The sequence below is a fragment of the Amblyomma maculatum genome, unplaced genomic scaffold, assembly GCF_055883805.1.
Source record: "Amblyomma maculatum isolate TAMU_Amacu unplaced genomic scaffold, ASM5588380v1 scaffold_15, whole genome shotgun sequence".
Taxonomy (NCBI): Eukaryota; Metazoa; Arthropoda; class Arachnida; order Ixodida; family Ixodidae; genus Amblyomma; species Amblyomma maculatum.
In genome coordinates this window covers 7,248,007-7,269,323 of record NW_028146740.1, presented here as the reverse complement: position 1 = coordinate 7,269,323, position 21,317 = coordinate 7,248,007, and the positions used below count along the sequence as shown (strand labels likewise).

General features: G+C 45.6%; 1 long non-coding RNA gene across 7 annotated transcripts; it reads right to left on the bottom strand.

The window, feature by feature from the left end:
* Positions 1-6,513: 6,513 nt before the first annotated feature.
* Positions 6,514-14,022, bottom strand: LOC146171998 (uncharacterized). Of its 7 annotated transcripts, none has more exons than XR_014702719.1 (4): positions 13,860-14,022; positions 11,515-12,463; positions 10,873-10,953; positions 6,514-6,968 (listed from the first exon to the last, which is right to left on the bottom strand). It is a non-coding gene; the product is annotated as an uncharacterized LOC146171998 (long non-coding RNA). The 7 variants fall into 7 exon arrangements; XR_014702722.1 differs by having other exon boundaries at positions 10,873-11,031; positions 11,515-11,640; XR_014702720.1 differs by having other exon boundaries at positions 11,515-11,640.
* Between the last annotated feature and the right edge of the window lie 7,295 nt (positions 14,023-21,317).

Below are 21,317 nucleotides of genomic sequence, written 5' to 3'. Positions count from 1 at the left end.
GTTAGATGGCATCCTCGAGGCACTGCAGAAGAGACCGGAAAGCATGGCGTGACATGGTCCATAGGGTCACGAAGAGTCGGACACGACTGAACGACTGAACTGAACTAAAGTACGTAGGTCGAGCACGGGTCGAACCATCTTGTCGAACCAAAACATGGAGGAAGGAAAGTTCTTTCCTTCCTCCATGCACTAAAAGCTATTTGACGTCACATCCGTCCAGAAAAGCTACATATAATAATAATAGTAACTATATTATTATCCTCCTTTCCACTCTGATCCTGGGCGCTCATACGTAGTTCACGGAGCCGGCTCTCTGCAAGTTCAGGTCGGCCGGCGCGGTCGGATTGCGTTCGCTTTGTAGGGCGGGAAGCATCTCGGCTCTCATTTTCTGCGGTTTTAAGGCAATCGAATTGATCGAATGTCTTCAGAGCTACTTCCGAAAACCAATACTGGCGAAAGAACACCACCTGTTCGAGAATGGTCATGTTTAGAACGTGATGCCGACGCGCGAAGTGCGCGCCGCTCGCGACGGAACACCCGCGCGTACATCTTTGAATTTCGCGTGAGTAGACGGTGTTTTTTTTAACGAAATTTATTGTCTCAGGGCATCAGTCGGTCATGTGATGATGAACTAAGAAATCATTAAATGAATGAAAAATGTTTAAACGTAGCTTTTCATTTACCTATTGCGTTCACACCTCATACCCAAACATTGAAAGTGCAGAGAGAACCTGAGAAGAGATTGATCGCCGTTACTTCTTTTTTTGTTCTTGCTGTTTGACAGCAGCATAATAATTTCTTCACGATTTCGCTTTACAGTTTAATACCATGACGAACACTTTTGTCCGCGGTCGACAGTATCTGCGGAGGTTCCAGGAGGCATAATGGTGCGGTACCCGGTATACTGTGTGGCGATTGCAAGTACTGTGCGGTTCTAGCGTGCATCAACGAAACCTGGCATTTAGTCGCAGAGGCCCAGGCCTCCGTCCCATAGGCCATGCGTGCCAGGGGCGGGGAGTTGGGGGCCTCCTACCTCTTTAAAAAACTAAAGCTCTTAACAACAACAACTGGAATGCATTTTGTACCTCCGTACCTCAAGCTTGGGGAAAGCCGGCGGGAAATGCTGGCACTCAACGGCAAAGCTACCGTAAATGAGGTCGTTCTAGAGTTAACATTTTTTACTGCTGCTAGTAATGATGGAACGGTCTATCGTCTGGGACAAGGAACTCTTGAGCAGCTTAAGCAGTCGGTGCAAGAAACGTTTGGCGCGGAACGATAGAACGAAGTTCCATGCTCCGCGTACACAGTATCACGGGCCGCCTCATTCCGTGACTTCGACTTTTTCAGCACCTTAAAAACTAATTTACAGATAAATATGCTTGTTCAAATCTGTAATTGGAAGTTTTGAACATATTTTGGCTTTGTGGCTCTGAATAGACACTGCATTAGAAATCCGGTTCACAGATCCACTAGCATTTTTTCTTTATTTCGCCTCCGATGAAACGCGGCTGGAATTAGATGCTGCGGCTGCGCGACTGTGTTGCTTTCCTGGACGTTACGTCCTTTAAGAGGACAATGCCACTCGATCTTGCACAGCATATACCAGTACACGCCAGATTTTACAGCGCAGAGCGCGTACTAAGAGTGCCCCAACCAGCGTGCGACTCCCCGAGTCAGAAGTTTATACCGTTTCCTCTGCTCAACTGGCAATAGTCTTATTTTAGCTCCTTGGCGTCTGTACGCCATTTGATCCATAACAAAACGAATTTCAGTTACAATACTCTCTCACAGCAACTATCCACTTCTGTCATCATTCTCCTCAGGTTCTCCCAGCAACGGTACGCTTAGGTTTCCTTCGCGATTGTGGCAGTCTTTCTCGTCGCCCGTGCGCTTATTTTTATTCTTGTAGTCGAAGCATCGCACAAGACCATTGAAGTCAATAAATGAGTAAATTACATTCACTGGGATAAGAAAACGCGAACGCAGAAGGAACACAGCGGCCGCAACATACACGGCGTCAGCTTCTTCGCCGCCTCAGTATTAGCCCCCGTCGGCCGCCAGGTGGCGCTACATGCCTCAGCAAACTCCACTTTGCATCAGGCGAGGAGGTTGTCGAAACGCCTCCTCTCTGGACTGTTGCAAACCGGTTCTGCTGCCGCCTCCACCGTGTTGACGTCAGGCGCACACAACAGCCCCGCGAGCAATATGGTGGCGCCCAGGAGGCCCTCGTTGCAAAGGTCTATAGGCACCGCAGGATGCCAGTGATGGCTTTTCACGCGGTATATCCTTACTTCTGCCGTTGATCATATATGTGCGTAGTCACGCAGCAGGGTGAGATGCGGCTCGAAATGATGCTGACACACGGCCGATGTTTCTGTGAGAGGCTTCTCCTGCCTTCACAAGCTTCGTTTCCACTTTCTGCGATGTTTGCTGTCCCTCGGAGCAGCAAACAAAGGTGACTGGAGCACCAGGATAGCCGCGCTTCGGCATCTCGGAGCAAAACAGTGCGAGTTGGTATTTTTCCTGGCCATTTCGAACTGCGCATGGTGCTTTTGAAGAGCTGAGATGTAAGGCAAACTGAAAGTTCGAGGGCAAAATCGCAAGAATGTGCAGACTGCACGGCGCGCCAAGCCTTCCCTTTGCGGACGCGCACGCGGTCATAGTAAAAGCTCCCATAAGCGCCGTCGAGGTTATGTAACGCCAGCCGGAAGACAGGTGGGGCTACCATAAGCGCCGCCAAGGTTATGTAACGCCAGCCGGAAGACCGATAAGGCTACCGTAAGCGCCGTCGAGGTTATGTAACGCCAGCCGGAAGACAGGTGGGGCTACCATACCCAAGCATCCTTGGCCGACCATTTACGTGTGGCCGACGTTCGGAAAATGGTCGGCAGCCTACAGTAAACCACGGCAAACGGTTGGCCCGGAGGTAGCCGCCAGCCATTTCGGCAAGTAGTTCGCAGCGGGCTTTGGCCCGACTTTTTGGGCGAACTAAATGCCGGGCACGGCGCCAGGTTAATGGCAAGAGTGCGGCAATGCGTCGGCCCGACTGTTGAGGCGGTACATTGAAAAAAAGTTATGAAGAGCACGACTACTACTTTTTTTTTAAATTTGCCAGTTACTTGGCTTTGGTTTTTCGCGATGTTATGTAATTTGCGCTTAGTATGGAACAAAATGATACATGCTATTTAGTGTAAATGTTTTGTTACATTAATTAATGCTATTGATTGTTTAACTTGTCGCTCACATTTTTAGTGAACCTTATCTGTTAGTAAAATTATTTACCGAGTTCTGATAAACAGCAAGCCACAAGGTGACCGCGATTTCATGTGTAGATCATGCCATTATACTGTTTGCTTATTACGAAGCGCAGCTGTAGGTGATGTAACATCAGTTATATTTTGGCGCACAAGCTCCCGTACACCCCATTTAGCCCGTATCACTCACTGAAATTCGTCCGCTATATGGCAGGGCACTTGAGTAGACGCAACTTCGCATTGTAAGGGAGGAGAAGGCTATTGTGTAAAATAAAAGAAGCGGACAGAAGAGAAAAAGCACACGGAGGCAGACATTATGCGTAGGGCACTGGCAAGCCTTGGCCACGGCGAACGCTCCGGCAGGCAAGCAAAGAGACAAATTCTAAAAACACTACTTCGCAGCAGGAGAAGAGAAATGCGTACACGGAGGGAGAACCGGGCGAAACAAACCGACCTCACGCTCGGACGTTTCGAAGGAAGAGCGGAAAAGAGGGGGGAAATGGTGGGAAGGGCGGGGCAACTGTGCCACCCCCGCAGCTCGAAAGTTGGTGCCGAGCGTTCCTGACTGGGCGAGAGAAGAGATGCGTACACGCCGACTTTGAAGAGAGCATGCAGTTTTGTGGCATTTGTATACTATTTTTGAAGGAGCTCTTTTCGAACAAAGTTGTCTTACGATCAAATACGTGAAGAAAAAAAAAACGAAGGAAAATGATTATTGTCCAGGTTATTAATCGCATACTTTTTTTCTCAAAACAGTCTGGTAAAGCTAAGAGCCGCGAGAAAACGGGCCAGCGTCCTTGGTTTTGTTTCTTTGCGTGTGGCCCATTCATCCTCTTTTACGACCTGCCGGGATGGGACGGGCGGCTCTTTTCATTTTTTTTTTTTTCGGAAGTCGGAGGTACAGTGAACTAGAATATTGGGTAGTGTGCTCACTCCGCGGCGGCTCTACGGGGAGCGGAGGCCCCGCGTACGTCGACAGGCGTCTGCTTCGCGGCGCCGGCACCAGGTGGCATCACGGTAGACTTCACGGTAGGATTTTGCTCCGCCCGTCGCTGTCAGCCGGTTCAATTTGTCACTGTGTTGTGTGCATTTGTGGTTTCGTTATTGCTCTGCTGTGCGCATGTTTTTTAGCGCTTATCGGAGGTCAATTCAAGCGTTTGTTCAGTAAAGGCCAGTCCAGGCTCTTGTTTAAGCTCCCGTCGAAAGTGAGTGTTGACTACACCGTCCGTCGGTTTTTTGCGTTATCAGAACTCTTCGTGCTTTTCTTTCGCACATGATGGGGTAAGCGGACAAGTGGCCTGTACTAACCGGTTACTTCACTGGGACAGACTGCTAATAATAATAATAATAGCAATCTTTATTTAGGATAGTTAGAACAAAATACACATACGGAAGCGCGGAAGCAACAAGCGGGCTTGTGCGGCGACAACCGGCAGCCGCTGCAATCTTCGCGCCACATCGGAACTCCATCAGAGGCAAAAAAAAAAAAAAGAGAAACATTTGGCACAACACACTATCAAAAATGCACCGATAACATCAGCACATATTATATGTTCTCTAACGCTCGAACAGCAACTCTCAATGTTTTGCGGGTGGTCAAAGAAAATACGTCGTCCGGTAGTTCGTTGAAGATGGCTGGAACATAATAGCGTCTTGTTGCTTTATCGTAATGAATGCGGACTGTCGGTTTAAGATAACGAGGAACATGTCTCAACGGTACCAGTTTCGTGTTTTTGTGCCTGTATGCACTGCTCCAAAAATATTTTAGTTCTACAATTTGTTTAAAATGATTGTCTAAAGAAGGCAAACCGGCTGTTCTAAAGACACTGCTAGGCAAATTCTCCTGTGGCATGTAGAGAACGCTTGTTGCGATGTTTTTCAAAACCCTATTAACTCCATGTGAAAGAGCAGTATAAAAAAAACACAAACACTCCCAGAGTTTTCTATGACGCTCTAAGGAAGCAGTGGGAGATCAACCTCTGTCACTCGGACAAGCGGCTGGATAAGAGCTGTGTAGCTGTGCTGTTTGTGAGCTTCATTTCGAACCTCGTTTCGTTCTACGGGGCTATGTTCATATTGTGAACGGAGAAGTCCGCATCCCTCGTGGGATCGTGGGAAGCCAGAATTATCCCCCGATGCCGCACCGACGCTATTGCCGAATCTGCCGGCCTATCTTTCGAAAAAGATACCGAAAGAAAGACAACAAAGAAAGAGGAAACTCACTGGTGTTGTAACTCATGGGCCCAAGAAAACAAAAAAGTCTGCCCGATATACCTGTAACATCAGAAGAGTAGGAATCGACCCCAAACGAACAGATTCTGAAAGTATTCTTGATATTTTGGAAGTGGTTAGAAATAGACTGCACAAAGAAGTTGGTTGCCCCGTTCACGCAGAAGGCCCATCTGAAGAAGTAATGAGGTTTTATTTAGTCACCAGACTGCACTTCTATGTGAAAGGGGTTAATTAAAAAAGGCAGAAAAACGAGAGCGGGTGAAACACCTGAAACTAAGCCATTGCTAAAGCTGCTGTGAAGTGCTGGAGCAAGTGAAGGAAATAAGCGGCAAAATGCGTGAACATAAATATATGCAGCGGTGACAAATCTGGTCATATTGACACGCGCATTAGAGCTAAAGGAATAAGGAGCGAAATGGGACGAAGCAGAGGACGTTGAAGTGCCCGCGTTCCTGATTCAGCTCTCTCGGTGCCCTCGTTCGGCGGTACAGCAATTTAACAATATGTTACAATATGTTTCATAAAGCAGTGACTTTATGTCTCTCCAAATAACTAATGCTGTTTGAAAACCTTGTGGTGCGCCTCCTGCTCTGCGAAAAACGCGAATTGTAAATAATGCATCTTCCCCAGACGGCCATAGACGTCCGTCGGTCGACCGAAGGACGTCCGTTTTCGGACCTTCGGACATCCGACGGAAGTCCGGTTATGTTCGATATACGTACAGCGGACGTCCGTCGGACTATCGTTCGTGGATCCGGATCGCGTCCCACGGACGTCCGACGGGCAGCCGGAGGCGGACATTCGGACGTTTCCCGGAACATGCTTGCAGGGCCCGCTATTGGTGTAAAAACTTGCAAATAACATTCGTGTAAAGCTCAGCAAGCATGTGCCATGGAAATTTCAGTCACATACTAGTGCTCAATGCCTTTGTCGTGAGAGTAAAGCAGACAATAGAATATGAAACAGGTTCAAGTTTCCTGTTGTCTGCTTTACTTTCACACACAAAGCACTGAACAGTAGTGTGCAATTAAAACTTCCATCAAAGAGGCACATATGCTAGCTGAGCTTTACACAAATGCACCATTCCTGAAAACATGCTAAGTGCATAGGCATACCAGCATGCGAGGTTGTAAAGCATTTTTTTTTTTTTGCTTTATTGCAAAAACTGCATGCATAAATAGTCTACACTAAAAAAATATCGATGTTAAGGAATGGCATGGTAAAATGCAGGCCAACTGAAGTATTAAGAATCTACTTGAATAATTTTTTTTAATTATCCTTGGCCGTGACAGCTCTTCCCTTGGGGAGGTGGTGGAGGAAAAGGTATTTATTGAAACCTAATATTTCGGAATTAGCGAGGATCGAGTTCTGGGCGGCCTCCGCAGGCCGGGATTCCAGGAGCAGTTACTATCCTGTGCATTTTCTCGATCAGCTGTTGCTGGTCTTTCAGGCCTAAGATGGAAAGAGCAGGCTGGGCTCCTCCTGCAATAGAAGGGAAAATGAAATTCAAGTTATCTGTGCTGAACTTTGATTACACATCTCCAAGGGCAACTGCCAGTTTCTCTCAATTGCTTTTTCCAGATGGCACTGTACGCATGCATCTCCATTCAGAACTGTCACATACTATATAGAAAGGTCATATAACTGCAGCAAAACCCATGCAGAATAACAAAAGATACAAACGTAGTTTGACCAGAACCTGGCATTCAGTATTTTAATGTTTTTATGTCGTCTTTTTGAACATGCCACCCTGACCAAACATGGCATGTTATGCTTGCTGCTATGCGCCCTCAGCAATGCCCAAGACATGGAGTGCACATGCAGAGAAACTAAGCATAAAGGATGCTGTATATGAACATAAAGCACAGCCAGAGCATTGCAGTATTACACAGGTACGCATTGGCGGCAGAAACCTGCATTTTGGGCGGTTTAACAGGCAGATTTCTAAAGTCATTGTTCCTGCTCTGAAAAGAAGTGATCAATAATAACATCATTTAAAATTGTTACCTTTTTGTTCTGTAAACTGCACATTTCGCTGGTTTCCATGTACCCTCTACCGAAGACATTCCCTGGACGTGTCGGGGGTATATCGACATCAACATCTAGGCTACAAGCGTCTAGAAAGCGTCTCCTTAGAGCAGCTGCGACGAAGAAACTTATCTGATAACAGGCAAGCGGCTGCAGCAGAATAAAGATACACATTTGACATGTGGCTAAAGCCCAATGTGGAAGCATAGCCCGCCGCAGTGATTGCGCAGTGTTCATGCTTCTACAAGAGTAAAGTAAAGTTATTTGTTTACCCACAGCGCTATATGTGACATTACAATAGCAAGGCTTATAGTTACACAAAACACAAAAAGCTGACAACCACAAGCTCTTGATGTATTACCGGCAGCATGCAGCATGGATGTTAGTTACTGAAATATGGTTGCATAATTCTGGCAACCAGCTGTGCATGTATGTCATGGATTTCTCAACTACGCACAACAAATTACAAAAAAAAATAATAGTATTTATAAATGCAGCCAGCTGTTCACAAGAAACATTGTAGCTTTTTTATGGGGAAGGTAGTGGGCACCAAAGAAACTGCCCTTGTAAAGGCGCCTAATCTGCCCCTATGTAATATCGGGGACAAGTGTGTGGACTACATAAACTGCAATCAAAGCACATAAGTTTCACATCGACCAGGAAACTCGGACCAAATATGTCGATGTGAAAGTTGAACATTAGTTCTTTCAAGTGTGCAAGAGAAATAAGGTCACAATTTGTTTACATCGCGATTCTAGTCCAAAATCTAGACATACTGTCCAGAGACTTTCGCCCCCACAGTATAAGCCACCACTTGGGTAAGAGATTAGTAAAAGAAATGTATAAAAGACATTAGTGCTGTTGGACAGCCATAGCTATAAAAATGGTATTGACATTGGAGTACTGCCTTAAGGCGGGGCCTAGGGCATTACAAAAGCAAGAGTTAGTGTCCGCTGGTCCTCATTTGAACGAACAAAAAGAGGGGGAGGGGAAGAAATCTACCTCAACTACATGTTTTGAGTGACACCAAGCCGCAGTTAGTATTAAAGATATCACACAGTTTTGTGGAAGATTTGGGAGCGCTTTGCTGCTTTTTTACAGGATTGGACAAAAGAGCTCACCATCTTCAGAAAGGCACGTTATATAGCAATGAAAATAGTGAATTTACTGCATCTGGCCACAACAACTTGCACACGGAGAGGAAGATGAACTGAAAATTTTATACATGAATGTACGTATTTACAACAGGTGAAACAATGACCATGATCTATGCCGAAGAGGAAAGAGATCAAAATCTAGCTCAGAACGAGTTCTCCAGGCCGCGGGGCCGTTTCATTAACTTCGGGACTCCGCCCACATTTCTCATCCCCAATGACAACGAACTCACACATGACTGGCTAACAAACATTTTGGCATATCTTTCCACTTTCGTAAGTTCTTCACCCTCTCCCTAATAGAAGCAATGCAAAAGGGACAACAAATTCGTTTCACAACAAACGGAATTTAGAGAATGGACCTCGAAATGATTGGCTCACTAGGTCACATGCCAAACTCTCTCCCCTAGGAAAAAAAAAGAAGAAAAAAATTAGAACCCATCAAAACGGTGTCCCACGTGCGCAACCATTGTTGCCCAAAGCTTGCATCCTTGGCGGCTCTTTTTAGAGGGCAATTATTGGCGTCCGAGTCAGCACCATTGCGGACCACATCAGAAGAGCCAACCCACATCCTCCCGCTCCGCATCATACAGTCCCTGTTACACACTTGCCCTTTTCCAATGCCGCCATCTCCCACCATTGTTGACATCCAGGGTTGGAATCCTCAACGAGACCCCACTCAGCGCGCCTGCACTGAATAATCGTCACTTTTATGGGCTCCCCAACAAGGAGGAGGGCCTTACACACTTCAAGCTGACAGTGTTTTTTCTTTGAACGATAAGCAGTTCTTCCAAAAGAGGTGCTCGTTTCAAAGCTGTGCTGCCTCCGGGTGACGGGTCCAGTCAGCGTACTAAGGACCCCTTAGTTGTATACTGTTCGTAAAGCTCCTTAAATAAAAATGAGCCCCCTACATGACACAGCAACGAGAACAAACTGCCTGTCCCCGCGTCTTCGAGTGCGACAGCAAAGTCCTCGGAAGAGGGGACTTCTTTCCCTCTCTGCCTACGTTTCCGTTAAGCACTGTAGCTGCCTCTCTGTGCGCATCTCTCTGCCTCCTGTCCGAGGGCAAGTGAGAGACGGCCGCAGCTGGGCATTGAACAGGTGACCCAAAAAGAGCAGACTAATAATGGTGCCTAGCATACCCACCAATCCCTTACAGAAATCATTAAAGAAATGAAAGCAACACATCAGATAACGCTACAATGTTTAAGTGCAAAGTCGACAACTCCAAGTCATATAAATATATGTACATCTCCGCACATTAACTAGACAGAAACAGTGCAGAGTAAACTAATAATTCAGTGTCTAGCAACACTATTAAAAGAAGATAAAGGCCACGGGGGGCTGCGATTATTAGTACCGTTTTGCCTTTAAACTACAATAACATACTTGTTGCAAGCTTAAAATCAAAGATTCACACCTGTCCCACCCACAAAAATGGAACACACATCTGACTCAAGTCTGCGGAGAAAGAGCGAGCTAGACTATTGCAGACGCACCCTTGGTTATTTTTCTGGCATTTCTGAGGGTGAAGAATCTGACTTGTCAGTAGCATGCATATGAATAAGAATCCTATGACAGTAAATGCATCAGATTTTCTGGAGTGGCTTTTCTTTGCTGACCACATGAGGTGAGCTATAATTTATCCAACTTGGCCTAGGTTTATTCTATGAATAACAAAGCTATAGCAGGTACACAGTCGTCCACTCAGGCTGAACATGCGAGTGCGTGGCATGCACTTTTTGAGATGCCACTGCATCCATCGCAGCTGCACCGTAGCGAAGAGGCAGACAGCGTGAAATACCAGCCTCTAGTCCCTCTACCACCACTGGGGTCCCAAACTAGGGCCCCCTTATTTTTGTCAGGACAGGCCCCCTCAGGGTCAGCTAGTGAGTAATCTCCTGTATTTGTATCTGATGGCAATGTTTTCCACCACCACCCACAATACGCAGCTGCGCATCATAGCAGATGTGCAGCAACAGCTCCTGGTCCTTCTATGCATAAGCCACTTTGCCTTGATGCATGCCTGCGCACCATAGTAAAGAGGCAGACGACATGACGCAGCAGCTCATGGTACCTTTACACATGAGCCCCCCCCCCATTGTACTTCGATATGCACCATAGCAAATATAGAGACTATGCCACACAGCAGCTCGTGGTCCCTCTATGCATAAGCCATTTTGCTTCAATACGCACCTGCGTACCTGAGCGAAGAGGCAGACGTGAAGCTGCAGCTCCTGGGCCCTCCATGCACAAGCCACTTAGCATCAATGCACGGCTGTGCACTGTAGTAAAGAGTAGAAGGACGTTAAGCAGCAGCTCCTGGTCCCTCTACACATCAGCCATTTTGCCTCGATGAGCATCTGCACACCGTAACAAACAGCCCGATGTGACAAAGAAGCTCCTGGTTTCTCTACACATAAACCACTTTGCCTCAATGCACGTCTGCACACCGCAGCAAAGAGGCAGATGACGTGAAGCTGGAGCGGCTGGTCCCTCTACGCACAAGCCACTTAGCCTTGATGCATGGCTGTGACGGATGCATTGCTATTTTGCAAACTGCATGCCACACATTCCCATTCAAGCTAAGAGTGGACGACTGTGTAAACGTAAAATACTGGTTATTTACATCAATGGACAATGACAAAAAGTAACATGGTGGACAATGTAAAAAGAATTTGCTGCATAAAGTTTGTTGAAACCAGCTCTACATCCTACATGTAAACAAGCTAAAACCTTAATGTCGAAGGGATGTCCTGTGTGTTTAAAATCATCACGCTCAAACAACTTCAACACTGACAATCATGATTCAATATTAATAATATAGATAATGATACAATACTCACTTTTAGCCATACCAAAGAAATGAGAATGCAAAGGGATGTTGCAGTTTTTCCCCCGTGGATGGCAGTTTTCCATGTTCAAAGTGCTGCTTCCTGTTGGCCTACGAAATCGGCTACAGCAAATGGCATCTGAAAAATTTTTGGAAGCCTCATGCTAGTCTTGAACGAGAAAAGCATTGCCATACAGAATCGGAACACAAATACTTTTACAACACACTAAAAGCACTAACTGCGGTGCTGTTTTTAGGATGACTAGGTAGAGGTTTTGCTGTTGCAAGCCAAATGTTAGCCTTCAATAAGGAAAGCATTCCCATACAGAAACAGAACACAAAAACTTTTACGACACATTAAAAGCATCAATTGCACAAATGCTTGTAAGATGACCAGGTACAGGTTTCTGCTATAGCCCACATCATGTGACCAGCGGTAATCAGAAGCCTTGTATGTGAGCATGATGCCCTAGATTCAATTTATGGCTATCACTGTATTAACAAGCATGGGTTTAAAGGTGACACGGCAGTCCATTATGGAAGGAAGTTAAATGGAGTTCTGAAGCAAAGGAAATCGACGATCTCCATTGATGGGCGAAGGGAGTACTCTCGTTTCCAATGTCCGAGTCATTAAATAACACATTTCTTCAACAATGTAATTTTTACTCCTAAATATATTAGTTTCTATTGCATAAAATTGTATTCTAACTCGGTTAGTTGCGTTTAATTGTCGCGACTGTACCATACTCTCCAACTAGGCGCTTGACGGCGCTTGCATCACTTCTCTTCCTCCGTGCTTGACGCGTTGTTTCGGTTTTGGTCTGGCGCGCTCGAGCATCTCACGTGTAGCCGTGCAGCACTTCGATGGACGACGCACATGTACCACCCTCGCAGCCTTCAGTAGCGAAGCGCTCCAGCCAAGAACGACTTGGAATGAAGCGGAGACGTGGGAACTGATACGGCTATGGGAAGACAATTTGGACTCAGGGGCGAAAAGCACAATGCCAAAGTGTATGACGCAATCGTTCACGCGCTCTGTGCAAACGGAATAGTTAGGACGCGGAAGCAGGTTCAAGCCAAAATTGACAACTTGACTCAAAAGTACAGGTATTTCAGTTTGTTTTAGACATTATTTTTTATATCTTTGTGCAAAATAAACAGCGCCTAATGGCCCCCTGTTGGCTGCTCTGAGAAGCTCGTTGCAAGCCGTGTGACACGGAGACAACTCCTTTAAGGCGAAACTCCCTGCGACTCCCTTGCGCTCCTTTAGTCCAAGGAAGTTCAAGGTAGTTCCGAGTCGGCCGTGTGACAGGGATAATTTATCTCCCTCGAGGTAATGGCTACCTTGGTTGAAGGGAGTTGAAAGGAGTTCAGCCGTGTCCGTGTGACAGAGGTAGAACATGGTAAGAGCTTTCAGTGCGAGACATAAGCTCAGTATCATGCACTATAAGGTGCTGCATGGCTCTAGTGTAGCTTTAGCATTATCTCGCTGTCAATAATGCAGTGAAGTTCTGAGGAGCCTTTGAATATCTGTAAGGACAAAGCAACAACAATTTTGTTTTCATCTCACTTTTGCTCAACTCGTGCTCTTTTTTTTTTTTTTTTTTTTGAGCCCGCGGCTTGCATGGCCTCCCAGTATGCCTGTTTTGCATAAAAGAAGGCGTTGCAGGCACTAGAGCTCACAGCCCAACTGTATCGCGGCGGCGGTATGTCGAATTCGTGCCAGAACAGCGCAGAACAACGGGTCAAGAAAAAGACAAGTGCTGACTTTTTTTCTTTTTTTTTTCTCCTCCTTGTCCGGTTGTTCTGCGCGGTCCGGTCCCACATGCATAACCAACATGCGCAAGGTGCTGTCCTGGTTTGTCAAAGCTGAAGGAGAGTACTAAACCTTTAGTTATTTAGTAGCTACAGCCGTTCCTTCTAGAAACTGTAGTTGCCGTAAAGCTCGAGAGAGAAAGATCAGCGGCTGTCCATTAAAAAAAAAAAAAAAAAGTCGCGACGTTTTCACAAGTGTAGGCATGTCGCACGATAGGCTCGAGGAGTGCAAAAGTTTTCTCGTATAGTTTTTACAACTCAGTACGTTGCGCATGGTTAACAACTCCTTTAAAGCTCGGGCAGGCACTCCTTTATCAAGAAGTTGCGCGGCTTACTGGCGCAGCGTCCAGTAATGCCGAGAAAGATGGCCCTCAAACTTGAGGCTGCACTTTAGTTAGTCGGCGCGGAGCCATCCTGTCAGTCTCGCCCAAAACACTCGACCGTTCGGCTGCTGTACAGAGCTGTTTCCTTACCCAAAAGCGCAGCACCATCGGTGCATCGAGAAGTTCCACTAAAGAAACCAAAGTTCGGTGAAATACTTACTTTGGAATCGGCGGGTGAACAAAGTGTGCCAGCCGCACCAAGCCACAGCAAAAACAATGCTAGCAGTGCATTACAGCCGTAGGTATTTGTAACTGCGCAGAAAATGCAGAACACGGAAACGTGAAGCCATCTTCCATGACTAAACTTCAACTTGTCAGGTGGATTGGATTGGCTCATTTCAGATTTTTGTAAGGATAGGTTCGGTTTCGTTCTTTTTGAGCTTGCTGCTTGCTGCGTCTCTTCAGCTACTGATTAAAATTTCACCGAAGCATCATGATAGAAAAATGTTTAATGGTCATTTAACTTTTAAACAAAAATTTTCGATGGAAGAATTCAACGATGAAACATGCAGAAAATAAAAAAAAACTGTTTAATGGAAACGCTTTCTATCGCATCGATTCGCTCTGGCATCATATAATGCAGACTTGACGGTATTACTGATTTATACGCAGTTCAGACGAGCACGACGACTACAAACTATTTCATAGCTGTGTAAAAGCAAATCCAGTGGCGGACGTACGGCGGCTGTCCGCTGGGCGAACGGATTCGACCATCCGCTTTCGTACGTACGCTGGAATTCCGGCGGACGTCCGAAATCGGCCGCCGAGTTGCGGCCGAGTTCGGTTGTCCGTCGGACGTCAGTGGCCGTCTGGGTCGTTTTTACTTTGTCAGAATTACATGCATTCATATTCTACCTGTCATCTCCATGTCCCTTTGTTGCAGCTTGGGTGTTTGTGAATATAAACAGTTGTTGCTGCCGACACTCCTTCATTCCTCGTTTATCCCTGGCATGAATCCCATGCTATTACTATTGACGTTAAGCATTAATGGAAAGAGCTGTATAACCCCCGAATATGCAGAGCATTATAATTTCTTTCCAGCGAAACAATGCAGGCATGAGTGTCATACACTACGTGAACGTCCCAACGAGCCAATTATAAGTGAATTGATTAACGTTGTTTGAACATGTGCACAGCACAGATGTAAAGTTCAATTCAAGGCCCGCTTAGCCATTTAAGCAAAACTCACGCAAATGTCGCGGTAATATTTCAATTTGTCGGCGCTGCTACTGCGACGACGGCCGAGCGCGGCACTGGCTTTTACCCGTGGAGCGCGCGCGCTTCGAGGCACCTACCGTGAAGAGAGGGGCTTTACCGTGAAGACGCGCGCAGCGCCACCGCGCGCCGCAGCGCACCGCCGCTCCCCGTCGACACCAGCGGGGACACCTCGAGCGGCGCCTGTGAGCACACTACCCAATATTCTAGTTCACTGTATCGGAGGGGCGCATTTTCGCAGCGAGCGGTCCGATTCTACAATGGACCGGAAACTACCCCTCTCTCCTCCCCCGCTTCTTGTCAACAGTTCTTGGAAGACTCGGCAGCTTGTGCTCGTGGGTGCGTGCGTGCTTTCAAGTTCATTGCAGAAGTGTAGAGCGCGACCAAGAGACGATCTCGAGCGCGCGAGGACGCTGTACGTGCGAACGAAATGTTGGAAATGTAAGCGCGTTTTCCAAAGTTGCGCGTTATTAGTTAAAATTACAAGACAGTCAACTTTGTTACCTTCAATAACTAGGCGCTGGACAACCAGACCTCTTTTTCATTCGCATTTATATATTGTCAGGACAAGTGATTGTAGTAGTTTTCAACCGCTGTATCCTTTCAGTAACTCCACCAAGCCATCCTGAAGTAACGCGCTCCTCCGGCGCGTTTGGACACAAAAAATTGAAGATGCTCCGCTTTTTCTGTGTTTTTTTTTCCTTTTTTCTTTTTGCTCAAATAATGGGTGTGGTTTCATGGGAACGAAACAGTTGATTTTTATTTATTTTATTAGTATTTCGCTTTTGTTTTACACATTGTTTTGAATTATGGCTTCTATATTTTCTTGCTTGTTAATGTCCACTCCTGGTCCGCGAGAGACATTTTCTCAACGCATCCTGCATATCAATATGAGTTTGAGACCCCTATGTTATATAGAGTGATTGAAAATTAAGAATATTTATTGAGAGCTACACGAGGTACGCGCAATAAAAGAGCTAATTGAAAAGAATTCTTTCCTGAAGCAGCTACCGCAATTTCGGGTTTTTGTTGTGGCTTGCAGACTAATATGGAGAACTTTTAGTTTTAAGGCGTGAACATGTATCGGAAGTGATTAAAGCGAATTATCTGTCGTACGTACTAAGCCGAGAGATCGCTTGTAGAATATGGAAGGAATGCTGCATAGGTCCAGAAACTTAAGACTTCTGCTTGAAAAGTACCAGGATAACAGAGTAGAAACGATCATGACGTCATAAGCATGAACTTCAACCATTTACATAGCAGGGAACCAAAGAAATCTTATTGATAAACATGGAAATGGAAAAGCACACTGGGCCCATAATGTTTCAGTAAAACAGCAAACAGTACCGAACATATAAGGTAGCGGCAAGAAATATATAATGCAGTGAGTTTCTGGTCACACGTTGTATATCAATAATGCGCAGCTGCAACAGGACTCCCTCGGGAGCTCTGACCACCTAACAAATTTCCAGACAGTTGATTGCTCGATCCTTTGTGCTCACACATATACGCGTGAGCCGCAGGCTTGCGTCTTTCAAGACAAGAACCGAGTTCAAATCACTTCGATATACAAGTGACCTTCCTGAGGTGGATGTGCCGCGTCAACAACCGCCGGATAAAGCTTTGCTCTCCAAGAGCTAACAGCTGGCTATATCTAGGTGAGACGCACTAGCATGGGGAACAGTAGACAACGGGGTCACCGAAAGAATACGATCGACCGCGTTCCCATTCTGCCAAATGATCAATCCCACGGACTTCACTACACGTTGTTCGAACGCTTCGCGCGGCCTTCCACTGTGCGACGAAAAAGCTCACGGCGCTAGGCAGCGGAATGTCCAAGCTGCGACGCAGTCCTTAAGGACACGTGTGTGAGACTCGACCTGACCAAAGTTGATACAGTGCGGATCAATATGCCAGCTGTAAAGCCTGTCTTAATTTGGTGGGTATCGAATACGCCACACTCAGCGCGCCATCGAAAGTCTCTTACAGAATGCGGGAGATTGGGTGCAACAGGCGTCTCCCACTTCGCATACCTTTGGCACATATGTATAGGGGCGCAGAATAGCAGAGCGCTTCGCAGAGATTAGATACTGCTATGGCTATCCATGCTCCGTCTACAAACATCTCCTCTAACTATGCGAACACGTGCGCCTGTTTCCCCTGACCATGCACTACAAACATCTGCCTTCTACTTCCAAGCCAGTATAAAAGTTAAGGCCGCCCAACGTAACCTATGTGATCCACTAACTCGGATACCAAATAGCGCACAACAAAGGGCATAATGAAGACAAAGCGGAACCCAAATAGGCGCTACCACCTAGCTATAGTGAAAATATAATCAAAGTAGATTGACTTTGCAAGAGGAATACACAAGAAAACACGTGCTAAGCCATGCAGGGTCGTATCATTGGGAGGCTGGATCAATAAACAATCAGGGAACAAAGATGTGGGAAAGTTGGCACCTGTGTGCACTACGCTTTATCAGAAGTTTCGCGCATACGTTAATTAGCTATAACTTTAGGATGAACAAGATGTCCGAGATTATTGAGTTAATAGTCTATCCCGACATCGGCACGAAGCCGTGTGTGACGCATGCACGTACGCACGCACGCACTTAAGCGCGTCTGCAGTCGCACAGAGTAAATTGTTCCACGACCTTACACAGTGGTACGATGGAATAGTTAATAATAATTGAAAGAAGGAAATAAAAATTAGGGGGACGCTCAAGCTTCCCCTTAACATTCGACGGGATACAACGCCTTCTCATTCTTCTCTATCTCTCTATTTCGGTGGACAACCGCAGTTAATTGTAAATTGGTTATAGGAAAGTAAAGGCGCAGTATCTGTCACAGATCCCGGTGGGAACCTGGACCGCATCTCCATATTTACTACCACATTCCGAATATTTCAGACAAAACTCGACGATACTCAAGCGAAAACCGGGTTAGAGAGGTGGCTTTTGGACCAAATGTGCTGTAACGCTTCGCATATATACATATATGCTGCACTCTCGATAGACGAAACTCGGGTATATTGCCGACATGAGGGTAAATGGAACAGCTTGGGACAAATATTTGCCCGCCTCAGTTAAAACACGGGGATTAGGAAAGCAAATTTATTCCTGATAAATCAATATGCCGAGGCCGACTGTCTTTGTCCAGAATACAAATGTGGTCCTGATAGTTTTCAAATAAAAATGAAAGGCACGTAAAGAGCCGATCGCCCGGACGATTCGCCTGTCGAACGTAACTTCCTGCGAACACAAGCATTGTGCAAGAAGTAACCTTCGGTTCTTTTGAGAAAATTCAAAGGGATTGCGTTTTGAGAATCCCGCGCAACATGACGAAGATCGATTGGCTTCTGCACCAGTGGTGGCCTACATTGTGTTAAATTCTTCAACGTCAGCCTCACACGCAGAAATATGGTATGAAATGCCAGAATATATATAAAGTTTCTCGAATCCCCTTTTCCCCAGCCGCGTATTCACTGCTGCTATAATATATCATTAAATAACATTGTGCATATCAAAGTAAAGTCTCCTGCAATACAGCAGGTTTCCCCTCTACTATCCTCTACGTTCCATGAGGCAGTCGGCTTAGCAGGAGAAAAAAGGAAAATTTGTATCATTGAAACAGCTATTTTTATGCAACATTGAGTTATACCGCTTGCATGATATATATTGACACTATATCATTTGAGCCTGCTGATAGAATTATACATTGCGCAACAGAAGGTGAAATTAACTGTTATTTATACATATTTTGAAATAAAGCTTTAACCGCGCACTAATTGAGCCGCGGCGGGTATGGCACACTCTGTAGTTGATCGCGAGTTGTCATGAACTTATGCTTGAATTTGTGAACTGGTAGGCGCTGATTGCCTGTTTGAAGCATACTTAGTATTAAGTGCCTAAGATTTGCGCGGTAACTGCTATGAACCTACGAATGTAATTGTCCATTTTTTTTTATGGTTAAATGGTAACCTCTGAATTTAAACAACCTCATAATAAAGTTAACCTATAACATAACCCTAAGCAAACCCACGGTAAACCGAAGAGATTATCATCATCATCAGCCTGATTATACCCACTGCAGGGCGAAGGCCTCTCCCATATTTCTCCACTTAACCCGGTTCTGTGCTAGCTGCATCCACTTGACCCCTGCGAACTTCTTAATCTCATCCGCCCACCTAACTTTCTGCCTCCCCCTGCTACGCTTTCCTTCCCTTGGGATCCAGTTTGTTACCCTAAGCGACCATCGGTTATCCTCTCTTCGCACTACATGTCCTGCCCATGTCCATTTCTTCTTCTTAATTTCCACTAGAATGTCGGTAACTTGAGTTTTTTCTCTGACCCACTCTGCACGCTTTCTATCTCTTAATGTTACCCCTACCATTTTTCGTTCCATAGCCCTCTGGGTTGTCCTCAACTTAAGTAGAAGTCTCTTGGTTAGCCTCCACGTTTCAGCCCCATAGGTGAGTACAGGCAAGATGCAACTGTTGTATACTTTCCTCTTGAGCGATACCGGTAAGCTGCTAGTCATAATCTGTGAGTGCTTGCCAAATGCGCTCCATCCCAATCTTATTCTTCTTGATATTTCCTTTTCATGGTCCGGATCTGCGGTTACTATCTGTCCTAAGTAGACATATTCGCCTACTATTTCCAGTATTTCGCTACCTAATGTAAACTGATGTTCCTTCCCGAGGCTGTTGAACATTACCTTAGTCTTCTGCATATTGATTTTCAAGCCTACCTTTCTACTTTTTCTGTCTAGGTCATCAATCATTATTTGCAGTTCATCCCCCGAGTTGCTTAGCAAGGCAATGTCATCAGCAAATCGCAGATTACTGAGGTATTCTCCATCTACCCTTATCCCTAACTGCTCCCATTCCAAGTCTCTGAATACTTCCTCTAAACAAGCTGTGAATAGTACTGGGGAGATTGTGTCTCCTTGCCTAACACCTTTCTTTATGGGAATTTTGTTGCTTTCTTTATGTAGAACTATGGTTGCTGTGCAGCCACTATATATATCTTCCAGCACTTTCACGTACGGCTCGTCTACCCCCTGATTTCGCAATGCCTGCATCACCGCCGAGGTTTCAACTGAGTCAAATGCTTTTTCGTAATCAATGAATGCTATGTATAAGGGCTGGTTATATTCCGAGCATTTTTCTATCACCTGATTGATGGTATGGATATGATCGATAGTAGAGTACCGTTTCCGAAACCCTGCTTGATCCTTTGCTTGATTGCAGTCTAAGGTTGTCCTGATTCTATTAGCGATTACCTTAGTAAATACCTTATACATAACAGACAGTAAGCTGATTGGTCTGTAATTTTTAAGGTCCTTAGAGTCCCCTTTCTTGTGAATGAGGATAATGTTTGCATTCTTCCATGCTTCTGGTATCGTCGATGACACCAGGCACTGCGTATACAGGGTGGCCAGTTTTTCTAGCACGATATCCCCCCCGTCCTTCAGCAAATCTGTAGTTATCTGATCCTCTCCAGCTGATTTCCCCCTTTTCATAGTTTCTAGTGCTTTCTTGACCTCGTCCTTCGTTACTGGTGGAACGTCTGACTGTTTTTCTCTACCGCTAATCTCATTACGGTCCTGACTACTTTGGCTACTGTAGAGATCTGTATAGAACTCCTCGGCTACTTTGACTATCTTGTCCATATTAGTGATGATGTTGCCCGCCTTGTCCCTTATCGCATACATCTGGTTTTTGCCTATGCCCAATTTCTTCTTTACCGCTTTAAGGCTTCCCCCGTTCTTTACAGCATGCTCAATTTTCTCCATGTTATACTTCCTTATATCGGCCACCTTGCGCTTATTGATTAGCTTTGATATCTCGGCCAATTCGATCTGGTCTGTTGGATTGGAAGCTTTCATACTCTGCCGTTTCTTAATCAAATCTTTCGTCTCCTTAGACAGCTTACCGGTATCCTCTCTAACTATCCTACCGCGTACTTCTACCGCGCACTCAGTAATGATATCTCTGAAATTATTGTTCATTGCCTCTAGGGTAATGTCGCCATCCTCAGTTAGAGCTGAATACCTATTCTTTAGCGAGATCCTGAACTCTTCTGCCCTCCCCCTCACCGCTAATTCGTTGATGGGTTTCTTTCTTACTAATCTATTGCGTTCCTTCTTCAGATTTAGGCTAATTCGGGACCTCACCATCCTGTGGTCACTACATCGAACTTTCCCGATTACCTCTACATCCTGCACAATGGCGGGGGTTGAACACATTATGAAGTCGATTTCATTTTTAGTCTCTCCGTTAGGACTTTTCCATGTCCATTTCCGGTTCTTTCGTTTGCTGAAGAAGGTATTCATGATTCGTAAGTTATTGCGCTCTGCAAACTCAACTAGTAACTCCCCCCTGCTATTCCTAGAACCAA